Source organism: Microcaecilia unicolor, chromosome 3 (genome assembly GCF_901765095.1).
Source record: "Microcaecilia unicolor chromosome 3, aMicUni1.1, whole genome shotgun sequence".
In the NCBI taxonomy this organism is placed as follows: Eukaryota; Metazoa; Chordata; class Amphibia; order Gymnophiona; family Siphonopidae; genus Microcaecilia; species Microcaecilia unicolor.
Window position 1 is genome coordinate 87057961 of NC_044033.1, and position 13071 is coordinate 87071031.

General features: G+C 44.0%; 1 protein-coding gene across 2 annotated transcripts in view; it reads left to right on the plus strand.

Moving 5' to 3' along the window:
- Positions 1-716: 716 nt before the first annotated feature.
- VPS54 (VPS54 subunit of GARP complex) overlaps positions 717-13071 on the plus strand; it is a 300862-nt gene continuing 288507 nt past the window's right edge. For both annotated transcript variants that reach the window (XM_030196152.1, XM_030196153.1), the window contains exon 1: positions 717-815. The gene's annotated coding sequence lies outside the window, so the exon portion shown is untranslated. The remainder of the gene's footprint in view (positions 816-13071) is intronic.

The following is a 13071-nucleotide window of genomic DNA, read 5'->3' on the forward strand; positions in this document are numbered from 1 at the left end:
ATACAGCACAACTGGACCATGTTGGCACATTTAGCCTGACTCTGGATAGAGAGTCTGCATGAAGGAAGCTCTTCCCTCATTATTCAATACCTGTCTTTGAAACAGTAGTAATAAAAAAAAAAAAAATCAAGTTCCTTTTTATAATACACTACTGCATTCCACAAAACAAAAGGAGCAAGTTCCCACATACCATCTTTTCTTTTGATGTACACACAGGGAAAAAAGATGTTAAATGCTACAATTCAACCTAATTAATGCTTTAAAAAAAACCTTTATACTTATAAATAGAAACTCTGAATGTTGAGCATCTGATTTTCATAACACGATGTCTTTGGTGGCTCTTTACTAGTTGAAAACATCTCTGCACGAAAACAGGGAGTCCCTATACCAGCCCCTCCAAATTACACAATCATTACGATTTAGAACTAATTCTAACATGAAATCAATATGTCGTGTATGTGTACATCCGTATGCTGCACAAGCCGGCATGCTTGAAAATATGAGTGAAATCAAAGTGACCACGTCGATGAAGCAGCTGATAGGTTTGTTAAGTTTGCTTTGGTTTGGGTGTGTTAACATGGCGGCTGGACGGGCGGGGGCGGAAGATGGATTCCGTTTTATACGTCATGCCGCCTCCTCTCTTCTCAATCTAACCTCCTTCGTCAAACCACGATCTCTAGCGTCCTACCCTACCCTCCTTGTGATGCAGCTTCCTGTTTCCGGCAAGGCTGGATGTATCTGTGGAAAGACGTTGCATCTGAAGTGAGGGACTGTGCATTAGAGAAGAAAAGTTGACTGGTGGTGGGTGACCTCAGGTATGATTTTGATGATAGGATGAGGGGGTGGCGGTTCGTGGATAGGGAGGAGATGAGGCACGGCAGATGGGGAGAGAATACCGGTCCCCGAGTGCGTTTGAAGAGGGGTGCTTGGCGTTTGAGGGCAGCCAAATGCGTGTGACTTGGTATCTCTCTTAATTATTGCGTCTCTGCTGCGTGTTTTCTTTCACTGACAGAGAACTAGACATTCCTATCAAGCATATCTATGAATTTTTAGGCTGATACAGTTATGTTTGTGACAAGACCTAATGCTTGTTGTATCCTTTAAAAACATTAACTCACATTTCTGTGCAGAATTACTTTGAAAAACTGCAAACACCTTTCGTTTTCTTACCAAGTTAAAAAAACTTGATGACTAGTTGTACTAAACCTTTTCCTCCATAGACCCAGAACAGAGAAAACTGTCTAGTACTCTGGCTTGTAATATTTTTGTGTAGTTTGAAATTGAGAAAAATACAGTTGTGAGACTTTATTTTTAATCGCTGTACTTATGCATCTGGGATCCCCAACCTTTTGGGCATGCAGATCCCTTTAATGCAATAATGGAGTGATTCATAATGTATAAATTGTATATACCTGATGAATAATAATTTCTTTATTACATTGATTCTCAGTAACTCTTCTTTTAGTCCATAGTTATCCGCTCTTCCTCTACCTCTACAGGTTTATCCTAGCAGTTAACTGTTTTGATTTCCTGGGATCCTTTAGTTCTTCAGACCTCTTTTCCTCCCTTTTCCTGCTTGGTCCTGCCTTTAGCATATTGGGGCAACTGACTTCCATTGAGGAAGTGTCACAGAATCCAGCTCTGACAGTTCTACAGATTAACTTGGGTGTGTGTGATTTGCAAAGTGGCTGAATTTTGCTACTCAGTATAACTGCCCCATCCTGCTTACAGTCCCTCCTCCTCTAGCTAAGCATATAACTTTTATGTGTAGAAGGATCAGGAAAAAATATGGCTCTTACACAGTTGGTGCTTCTGCTCTTACTTGCTTGTCCTGATACTTAAAATCATGCATGTTGGTAGAAATCTTGTATCTTAAAAACTGAGAATATGGCAAGTTATTTTTCAAATTAATGTACTGTAACAGTGTTTCAATCTGTAGGTTTAACATAGTGAAAAAAAATTGTCAAATTGAACATAAGAATAGCCATACTGGGTCAGACTAATGGTCCATCTAGCCCAATATCCTGTTTCCAGCAGTGGCCAATCCAGGTCACAAGTACCTGGCAGAAACCCAAATTGTAACAACATTCCATGCTACCAAGCCCAGGGCAAGCAGTGGCTTCCCCATATCTGTCTCAATATCAGATATGGGCTTTTCCTTCAGGAACTTGTCCAAACAACATATGATCACCTAAACTTCCGGAAATCATTAAAAAACAACCTGTTCAAAAAGGCATACCCCACCGACCCAACTTAAATGCTTGTACAGCGCTGCGTATGCCTTGTAGCGCTATAGAAATGATAAATAGTAGTAGTAGTAGTACCTTGCAACACAACGAAACCAAAGCTCGTAATGGACATATAGGAACTTTTGCCCTCTACGATTCTCTTCCTCTCTACGATTCCCTAATGTGTCTATTACACATGAACCCTATTCTACCACAACATTACTGTATTTGTTCATACCGGAATTGGCGAACACCATTACGGTACTATGTAAGCCACATTGAGCCTGCAAATAGGTGGGAAAATGTGGGATACAAATGTAATAAAAATAAATAAAACCCAGATACGCTAACCACTGTTACTACATCCTCCAGCAAAGAGTTGCAGAGCTTAACTATTTGTTGCGTGAAAAAATATTTCCTCCTGTTTGTTTTAAGTGTTTCCATGTAACTTCATTGAGTGTCCCGCTAGTCTTTGTAATTTTTGAAAGAGTAAAAAAAAAAATCGATTCACTTATACTCGTTCTATACCACTCAGGATTTTGTAGATCTCAATCATATCTCCCCTCAGTTGTCTCTTTTCCAAGCCGAAAAGTCCAAACCTCTTTAACCTTTCCTCATATGAGAGAAGTTCCATCCCCTTTATTATTTTGGTTGCTGTTCTTTGAACCTTTTCATATTCTGTTATATCCTATTTGAGATACAGCGACCAGACCTGAACGTGATACTTAAGGTGAGGTCGCACCATGGAGCAATACAGAAGCATTATAGAATCTCAGTCTTATTTACCATCCCTTTCCTAATAATTCCTAGTATCCTGTGCTTTTTTTTTGTCCGCTGTCACACACTAGGCAGAAGAGTTTAGCGTATTGTCTACAACAACACCCAGATCTTTTTCTTGGGTATTGACCCCCAAGGTGGACCCCTAGCATCAGGTAACTATGATTCGGATTATTTTTCTCAATGTGCATCACTTTGCATTTGTCCACATTAAATTTCTTCTGCTATTTGGATGCCCAGTCTTCCAGTTTCCTTTAGGTCTTCCTGCAATTTTCACAGTGTACATGTGTTGTAACAGCCTTGAGTAGTTTTGTGTCATCTGCAGTTGTGATTGCCTCACTAATCGTTCCAATTTCCAGATCATTTATAAATATGTTAAATAGCACTGATCCCAGTACAGCTCCCTGCGGCACTCCACTATTCACCCTCCTTCATTGAGAGAAATGGCCATTTAACCCTACCCTCTGCTTTCTTTCCAATAATTAATTCCTAATCTATAACAGAACATTGCCTCCTATCTCATGGCTCTAATTTTCTCAGGAGTCTCTCATGAGGAAAAAATTGTTTCATATGAGAACTAAATTAATTCAGCCATTTCACAAAACTAACCAATTGTCTGATGGCAGTTCTGACCTGTTATGGAAAGTCGATGACTAGGTGGAGAGACAAGAATGGTTTGAGGTTCTCAACTATATACACATACATTTTTACAGCCTGTAATGTCTAAGTGGGATATAGTGGTGAATTACCACGCTCATACTTATGCATCTAGGAATAGTAAAATACTGTCTTCCAAACAAAGGAGAAAGTATATTTTAGCAGATGAATGAAGGTTGATAGCTTTGTCTTTAAATTCAGCTGGATGAAGTTATGAGGAAAAAACAAATTTTCCCCTTTTTCACATTTAAATATAGTTTCTTAGTTTTAATCTTTTGAGGAGGTTTTATAACACATGAGGCATTCTCTCCTTTTATTTCTGCATTTTAAATGAAATTAGCTCGTTATCCATTTATCACACAAACCACCCAACAATTGGAATAGCAATTTATATGATGAATGAGCTCGGAACAATATCCACCTAGATCATCATTTTTTGAATTTAGCCACTGTGGATAAAGGAATCTAACATTTATTATTATTAATAAAGCACTGTGTACACTTAGTAGTGCTGTACAGATGCACATAATAGATACTTCTTTTAAGCTTACAATCTGGAGTGAAGTTTGAGAGGTTCTTTGGGTGAGCAGCTTGTGAGCATGGTCAGGAAGACATGGAATGAGTATTTTTTCAGGTTGGATTTGAATCTTGTAAGAAAAGAGCAAGGCAGATGTGTTCTGGACTATTCCAGACCATTGGCCTGGCAAACTGGTCAGCATGGACTTCAGATTTGACAGTGGAGGAGAAGAGCATGGATAATAGCTTGTTTGCTGAGTGAATTTCAGGAAGATAGGTGCACGGAGAAATGAGAGGCAAAGTGCTACAAACTGAATGCATTTATATATAGGCAAGGACAAGTATTTGTTGTCCCATCCAGTTCTGAATAAACTCTAGATGAAGAGTAACATTATCGTGGCAGAGGAAGATAAGTCATTCTGCTGAATTTATAGCCGTACTGGGTCAGACCAATGGTCCATCTATCCCAGTATCCTTCTTCTACTAGTGGCCAAACCAGATCACAAGTACCTGGCATAAACCCAATGAGTAGCAACATTCCATGCTACAAATCCGAGAGGAAGTCTATCTAGTCTTAAGACTGAAGGGTTCCCGCACATTGCCTGCTTATTTATTGTAGGCCACATTGAAAGAGTATGTTCGGGATAATTGTGGTATAAATGTCAAAATAAAAAAAATAAATTTGATGTTCTTGCATCAGTTCTTGAAATAATTCAACCAGAGTTTGCCATCGGATGAAAAGTTGTTAGAACAACAACAGACAATGATTACAGTTTTGAGAACGCCTTCTCTGAATTGGACATCATGACAGTGATAATGAAGATGCAAGTGATGAATTAAGAACATAAGAATAGACTGCAATAGAAAGAGGTTGTTTGGGGGTTGAGAGCTTTTGACCTTTGATCATACCTAGATCAGAAGTTGTAGGTTAATGCATCAGATGAATTAACCCACTGTCCCCAGGGAGCTCTAGCTAAATGGTAAACCCTTGGGATAATCTCTACTGATGGATTTGTTTTGTATAGTACATGATGTAAATGATCCTGACTTGTAAAACAGCATGTGTTGGGTATGATCTTGGTATTTCAGATTGACTGCTAATGTTCTTTTTAGTACTTGCATTGTTAGCTTCCTTCTGCAGTTCAGGTAACACATCAAGGACATTCTTTTTAATCAAGCTGGTGTTGGCCAATACAACTAGTATTATTTTTGTATCTTTGCCACATATTCGTGGTTTCTAACTGCACCTTGAGGATTTTCTCATTTTGCATTATAGAGTTTAGTGTCTTGTCACTGATAGCTCTGTTAGTAATGCCCTTCATGTTTTTCTTTTTTACCACAATGTCTGTTTTTCTCACATCCAGCTTTTATATCGGTAGGAATGTTCCAGGTGATCACTGCTTAAGTTCAGTCAGGGTTCTTTGTCCTGGTGTCTTGCTGGTATAGTGGATGAGCTGTGCTACTTTATTTTGTCTGTCTCTATCCAGACCTTCTGATGCCAACACATCACACACAGCGAGGAGATGTGTAACCATTTCCAGTTTGGTGCTAGAATCTGCATTTGTCTGCTTTCTATTATTTTTCCAATGCATGTTGTGAGCCATGTTTTCTGTACTTCATTCTCTTGTGCTACAGTTACTATTATCAATCTGTTTTAAACTGTTTTTGTTAGACAGTGTTTAGCTAAATTCTACAACTGGTCAAGAATTCATAAATGGTATTTTTAAAAAATGTTTCAGAGGTTTATTAAAACAGCTCTTCTGGTGATAATGCAATAAAGTACCTCATATAGCAACTGGCTAATACATAGTTGGACCTATTGACTCGTATGCCACTACCTCCATTTAAGAACTTCTAAGTAATCATTTTCTCAGTCCCTCCCCACCTTCCCTCCCACAAATACCCAACAAGCAAGAACAGAGAAAAAAATTGTCAAATCCATATGTGTATAAATGCCCAAACCCTTCATCAATAATGAAATACAACTTTGAGATGTGTTATATAACTTTATTATGTGAGGAAGATAAGTTAATAACTATTGAGAGTAGTTCTCACTAAACATATTTTCTAATTGGAAGCAAATAATTAGTAGCACTCCAATTGTGTTTTTAAAGCCTGCTTTCTTTCTGAAAAACATTGCTTGTGATTTTCTTGTGAAGAGGAGCTGAGATGGGACTAGCTGCTGTGGGGAGAAACTGTACTGATGAGTTCCTACAAGAAAAAAAAGATTTTGGGGGGGAGGAATAGGAAGACTTGGGGTTAAATAGGTAATGTCAGTGTCATACTCTGATTATTTAATTACGGCAATTTTATATAGCATAGTTTAACATTAAAGTCTCTTTAGTGTTTCATATAAAATCAGGTTAGAGCACAGCTAGCCATTAACATGTCTTTGTTTAGAGTCTCTAAGTCCCTGACACCCATACCAGGCTTAATCTTTGGTTTATAGGCTTTTAAGCCAGTTGGGAAGATAGACAGTTTAATTAGGGCATCTTCAGTTGGGAAATCTTGAGGCAAGAGGCAGTTTGACCGTGCTGTATGCCCTGTTTGCTAGAACGGCATTGGCTTTCTATAAAAGCCCGAGCTTCTTTTTAAAGTGGATTGTTGGGCTTACAAGATTTTTGAAGGCTCTTGCTCTGATTATCTAGCAAGTCAATTTTCATTTCCATTATTACCTACCACCTCTAGGGCAAGGGATTCTCGGCTTATTTATTTCCATCATTCCGTGGAATTAAATATAAAAGCTCTTTGCAGTCCAATTTTTGTATATCAGGCTATTTAGTTTTGGTGTTCTTTACCTATTAAACTTAGAACAATGCCAACTTATCTGTCTTTTTGTAAAGGTTTGAAAAACTATGTTTGTTTGTTTTTTATTTTTGTTTAATTTGTACCCCACGCTTTTAACAAGTGTATTTTCTCTTTTGTTGCTTGTAACCTGCTTTTGAACCAGTTCTACTAGGAGTTGGTGCTCTATAAGTACCATATTGTATCATATCATATATCATACTTATATACACTATGCTATAATACATAAGAGTAGCGATACTGGGTCAGACGAATGGTCCATCTATCCCAGTATTCTGTTTTCCAAACAGTGGCCAAGCCAGGTCACAAGTACCTGGCAGAAACCCAAATTGTGGCAACACTCCATACCACAAATCCCAGGGCAAGCAGTTGCTTCCCATGTCTGTCTCAATAGCAGACTATGGACTTTTTCTCCAGAAATTTATCTAAACCTTTTTTAAACCCAAATACACTAACCACTGTTACCACATCCTCCGGCAAAGAGTTCCAGAGCTTAACTATTTGTTGTGGAAAAATATTTCCTCCTATTTGTTTTAAAAGTATTTCCAATTAACTTCCTCAAGTGTCCCCTAGGCTTTGTACTTTTGGAACAAGTAAAAAATCGATTTACTTTTACTCGTTCTACACCACTCAGGATTTTGTAGACCTCAATCATATCTCCCCTCATCCATCTCTTTTCCAAGCTACATAAGTACATAAGTATTGCCATACTGGGAAAGACCAAAGGCCCATCAAGCCCAGCATCCTGTTTCCAACAGTGGCCAATCCAGATCACAAATACCTGGCAAGATCCCAAAAAAGTACAAAACATTTTATACTGCTTATCCCAGAAATAGTGGATTTTCCCCAAGTCCATTTAATAACCGTCTATGGACTTTTCCTTTAGGAAGCCGTCAAAACCTTTTTTAAAACTCTGCTAAGCAAACTGCCTTCGAATTCCAGAGTTTAATTACACGTTGAGTGAAGAAACATGTTCTCCGATTCATTTTAAATTTACTACATTGTAGCTGAAGACTCCTAACCTCTTTATCCTTTCCTCATACGAGAGGAGGTCCATCCTATCATTTTGGTTGCTCTTCTTTGAAACTTTAGAAATTCCGCTATATCTTTTTAGATACGACGACCAGAACTGAATGCAATATTCAAGGTGCGGACGCACCATGGAGCGATACAAAGGCATTATAGTATTTTCAGTCTTACTATTCCCTTTCCTAATAATTCCTAGTTTCCTTGTTATCAAGCAGATGAAGCCGTTATGTATGGGTTGTGCCCATCAACCAGTAGGGGGAGATAGCACTCAACTTTTCACAGTGCCTCATGGCTAGCCAGCTCCACTGCCTCTTCAGTATTCTCTATCTCCCCAAGCAGGGTGGCTGCAGCTTCTTCGAGCTCCATCAAAAATCTGCCTGGGGGTGGCTCCTGGCTTGCCAGTTGTTAGCCGGGGTGTTAGAGGCTATAGCAGCTTCACTTTGAAGGCACATAGGTTAGCCCTTTCCCTGCCTTACCCATGCCCCCGTGGATGTGGACATATTAGCTTGCTTTTCCTTGTCCTTTCCCACTCAGTAGATGCAGGCACATTGTTTCGCCTTTCCCTGCCTTTCCCACTCATCTGAGCCTCCAGAGTTCTTATTACCTCTGCTTTCCTCACAGCGTTAAAAAAAAAAAAATGGAACAGAGGTTTTCCTTTGATTCTTCTATGGGACCGGAGCTGTGATACTTGGTCAGGTGAGGTAAGAGTGTTTTCTAACTCCTCCGGGGTGGGCCCGCGATCGGGGTGTTTTTGGCGCGACACCGCCATTTTGAATTTTCCTGCCGTTTTCGGCGATGGCTGCAGAGAATGTAAAGCGCTGTTCCCGGTGTGGCAAGCGCAAATCAGCAGCGGGGCTCTGTAAATCGTGCTGTACAGGCGTAAGAGCCGGCCCGAGCATGGCGAGCGATGATTCTTCCTGCTCAGAGCTGGCAGCGGACACCATTTTGAATTCTCCGCATGGCGCGGCCTCTGTAGAGACGGAGAGCCCTGAGCCCGGGGGGGGGGGGGGACCTCGAATTGAGGCTATTCAGAGAGCGGCTAGCCCCGGACGGGATCTGGGTGCCCAGGGCGAGTTTTTCTCCCCTGATTTTGTGGTGTTATTGCATAAAGCATACATGCTGAAAAGAGCTCTCCCTCAAGGGTCGTCTGGGGCCCCTTCTATTGTCCCCCCCGGTGGATTCTGGCCTGGGACTGCCCGCTGAGGCTATTTTCCCTGATAATTGGCATAAAGAAAAGCGTAGAAGGGCTAATTCCCCTTCAGATTGTGGTGCACCTCCTTTTTCCCCCCCTGTGGTTGGGCTGTGAGGATTCGGAGAGTTCTGGCAGGCCTTTGTGCTCTGAGGAGCCAGAGTCAGGTGCAGAATTACCACAGGATCTGGATGATCCCTCCGCGGTGAGGATTTTCCACCGTGATGAGCTGCCAGCGCTTATTTCAGATGCCCTACAGGTCCTTTCTATTGAACAGCCTGACAGTGGCACGGCCTCCTCTGTGAATTCTATGGGGCAATTATACCCTCTGCGTGAGGAGCATTTGGCTTGCTTTGCAATGCCTAAAGTAGATGCCCTAGTCACTGCGGTGACAAAGAGAACTACCCTCCCTGTGGAAGGAGGAGTTGCCCTGAAGGATATACAAGACCGTAGGCTGGAAGCAGCACTTAAACGGTCCTTTGAAATTGAAGGTCTTACTGTTCGGGCGTCTGCATGCAGTTGTTATGCTGCTAGAGCCTGCCTGGCATGGTTGCAACAGGCAGTGGAACAGCCCGGAGATGGAGCGGAGCCCTTCTCGGATGTGGCTCCGCGGCTTGAGTCGGCCTTTTCCTTTTTGGCTGATGCCCTTTATGATATTGTCAGAGCTTCGGCTAAACAAATGGCAGTAGCAGTGGCGGCTCGCCATCTTATTTGGCTACGACATTGGGCAGTGGACATGGCCTCTAAGCAAAGGTTGGTGAAGTTGCCCTTTCAAGGCCTTCTCCTATTTGGTGAGGAGTTGGAAAAAAAATTTGTTAAAGGCCTGGGAGATCCTAAACCCCAGCGCTTGCCCGAAGATAGACTGAGGCCTTCCTCCAAGGGCCAGGCGGTCCACTCCTCTTATAGACCTCGCTTCCGTGAAGCTAGAAGGTACCGCCCGTGGCGTTCTGCTGGGTTCACTTCTCGTGCACGTTTTTCAGCAGAGGAACTCCTTTCACTCGGACAAGCGTTCCGCAGCCTCCGGCTGTAGGCCTGGAGTTCAGGGGCGACCCTCTCAATGATGGTGCGCCGGCCCCCTCCTCGCTTCCTGTCATCGGAGGACGTCTTTCCCTCTTTGCCGAGGAGTGGGCCAATGTTTCCTCAGATCAGTGGGTTCTGGACCTGATCAGAGATGGCTACAGAATAGAATTCAACGCCCCAGTAAGAGACGTATTTGTGGAGTCCCGATATGGTTCTGCCGTCAAACGGGCGGCGGTAAAGGAGACTTTGCAAGGTCTGATTCAGTTAGGGGCCGTGTCCCCGGTACCTCCCGCCGAACACGGCTACGGCCGATACTCTATCTACTTTGTGGTGCCGCGAAAAGGTGGGTCTTTTCGCCCTATTCTGGACTTAAAAGAATTAAACCAGTCCCTGAGAGTGCGGCATTTCCATTTGGAAACTCTGCGCTCCGTCATTGCTGTGGTACAGCCAGGAGAGTTTCTCACGTCTCTAGACCTGAAAGAAGCTTACTTGCACATACCAATTTGGCCCCCGCACCAGAGGTTTCTGAGGTTTACGGTGTTGGGAAAACATTTCCAGTTCCGGGCCTTGCCTTTTGGCCTCGCCACAGCTCCCCGAACCTTTTCGAAGGTAATGGTGGTAGTAGCTGCTTTGCTCAGGTGAGAAGGTATCAGTGTTCACCCGTACCTAGACGACTGGCTCATCAGAGCAGACTGTGTAACAGAGAGCTATCAAGCTACAGCCAGAGTGGTCTCAGTACTTCAATCTCTAGGCTGGGTCGTCAATATGGCCAAAAGTCACCTGACCCCCTCGCAATCTCTAGAATATTTGGGGGCCAGGTTCGACACAGACTCGGGCTATGTATACCTACCCGAGCTAAGGCGGTGCAAGCTTCAGAATCAGGTCCGTCTGCTCCTGAGGATGCCCCGCCCACGAGCTTGGGATATTGTCCAGCTGCTGGGTTCGATGACAGCCACATTGGAAGTGGTGCCCTGGGCGAGAGCGCACCTGAGACCTCTACATTATTCCCTACTTCAAAGATGGTCTCCAGTTTCTCAGGATTATCAATGCAGACTTTCTTGGCTCCCTGCGGCCCGACTCAGCATGGAGTGGTGGCTCTCAGACAGCATGCTGCGGCGAGGAATGCCGCTGGTGCTCCTCGATTGGTGTATAGTAGTGACAGATGCCAGCCTGAAGGGCTGGGGCGCACATTGCAAGGGGAAGCATGCCCAGGGTCTATGGACACCCGAGGAGTCGGAGTGGTCCATCAACCGCCTGGAGTTGAAAGCGGTGTTTCAGGCTCTTCTGGCCTTTCAAGTGACCCTGGAAGGATTGGCTGTCAGAGTGATGTCGGACAACACGACAGCAGTGGCCTACATAAATCGACAAGGCGGCACTCAGTGAAGAGCACTGGCTGCGCAGGCCGAACAGATTTGCCACTGGGCCGAGCTGCATCTTCAGTTTCTGTCGGCAGCTCACATTGCAGGTCAGAGCAACGTGCAAGCCGATTATCTAAGCAGGCATCAGATCGATCCAGCAGAATGGGAACTAGCAGACTAAGTATTCCTGCAGATATGTTCCAAATGGGGCAAGCCCGTGATGGATCTTATGGCGACAAGTTCAAATGCCAAAGTCCCGTGCTTCTTCAGCAGACGGAGAGATCCTCGCTCGGAAGGGTTGGATGCCTTGAACTCAGCCCTGGCCTCCGGGCCTACTATATGTGTTCCCTCTGTGGCCCTTGATAGGGCGCGTGCTCCTGCGGATTCGACTGCACCCAGGAGAAGTGGTCCTCATCGCCCCGGATTGGCCCAGGAGGCCTTGGTATGCGGATCTCCGACAGATGCTAGTGGAGGTTCCCCTTCCTTTACCTCTGGTACTGAACCTGTTGTCACATTGCCCGGTAGCCATGGAGGATGCCTGCCGCATTGGTCTTATGGCATGGCGATTGAGAGGGCGCAATTGAGGGACAAAGGCTATTCAAACACAGTCATTTCCACTCTCCTGCAGGCCCGCAAGCGTTCCACTTCCGTGGTTTATGCCAGGATTTGGCGCCAGTTTGAGTCTTGATGTGCTTCAAAAGCGATCACACCCATGCGGGCTCCTGTTTCGCCGATTCTGGACTTTTTGCAGGATGGTGTACAAATAGGCTTGGCCTATAATTCCCTGTGGGTGCAAGTGGCAGCGTTGGCCTCCCTTCGTGGTAAGGTTGAAGGCGTGTCTTTAGCTGCTCATCCAGATGTGGCACGGTTTCTTAGTGGGGTGCTTCGGCTCCGGCCTTCTGTGAGAGCACCGCGTCCAGCTTGGAACCTGGGGCTAGTTTTGAAGGCCATGCAGGCTTCTCCTATTGAGCTGCTTCGGCGAGCATCGGAGAAAGATTTGACACTAAAGTCCGTTTTTCTTGTGGCCATTACTTCAGCGAGACGGGTGTCAGAGCTCCAGGCGCTGTCCTGTAGTGACCCATTTCTGCAGTTCTCAGAGTCCGGGGTCATGGTTCGGACCATGCCTTCCTTCATGCCTAAGGTGGTTTCAGCGTTTCACCTGAACCAGCCTATTTTCTTGCCCTCCTTTGACAAGGAGGAGTTTCCAGAATCTTTTGGGCAGTTGCACCTGTTGGATGTGCGCAGGACTCTGCTGCAGTATCTGCGAGTTACTATCTCTTTCAGGATCTATGATCATCTGTTTGTTTTGCTATCAGGTCCTCGCAGAGGGTCTCCAGCGTCTAAAGCCACTATTGCCCGCTGGCTCAAAGAAACTATCTTTTCAGCTTATCTGCTTGCCGGCCGGTCTCCGCCTGTAGCCTTTAAGGCGCATTCTACCAGAGCGATTTCTTCCTCTTGGGCTGAAACTGGAGCACTCTCTCGTCAAGAGATA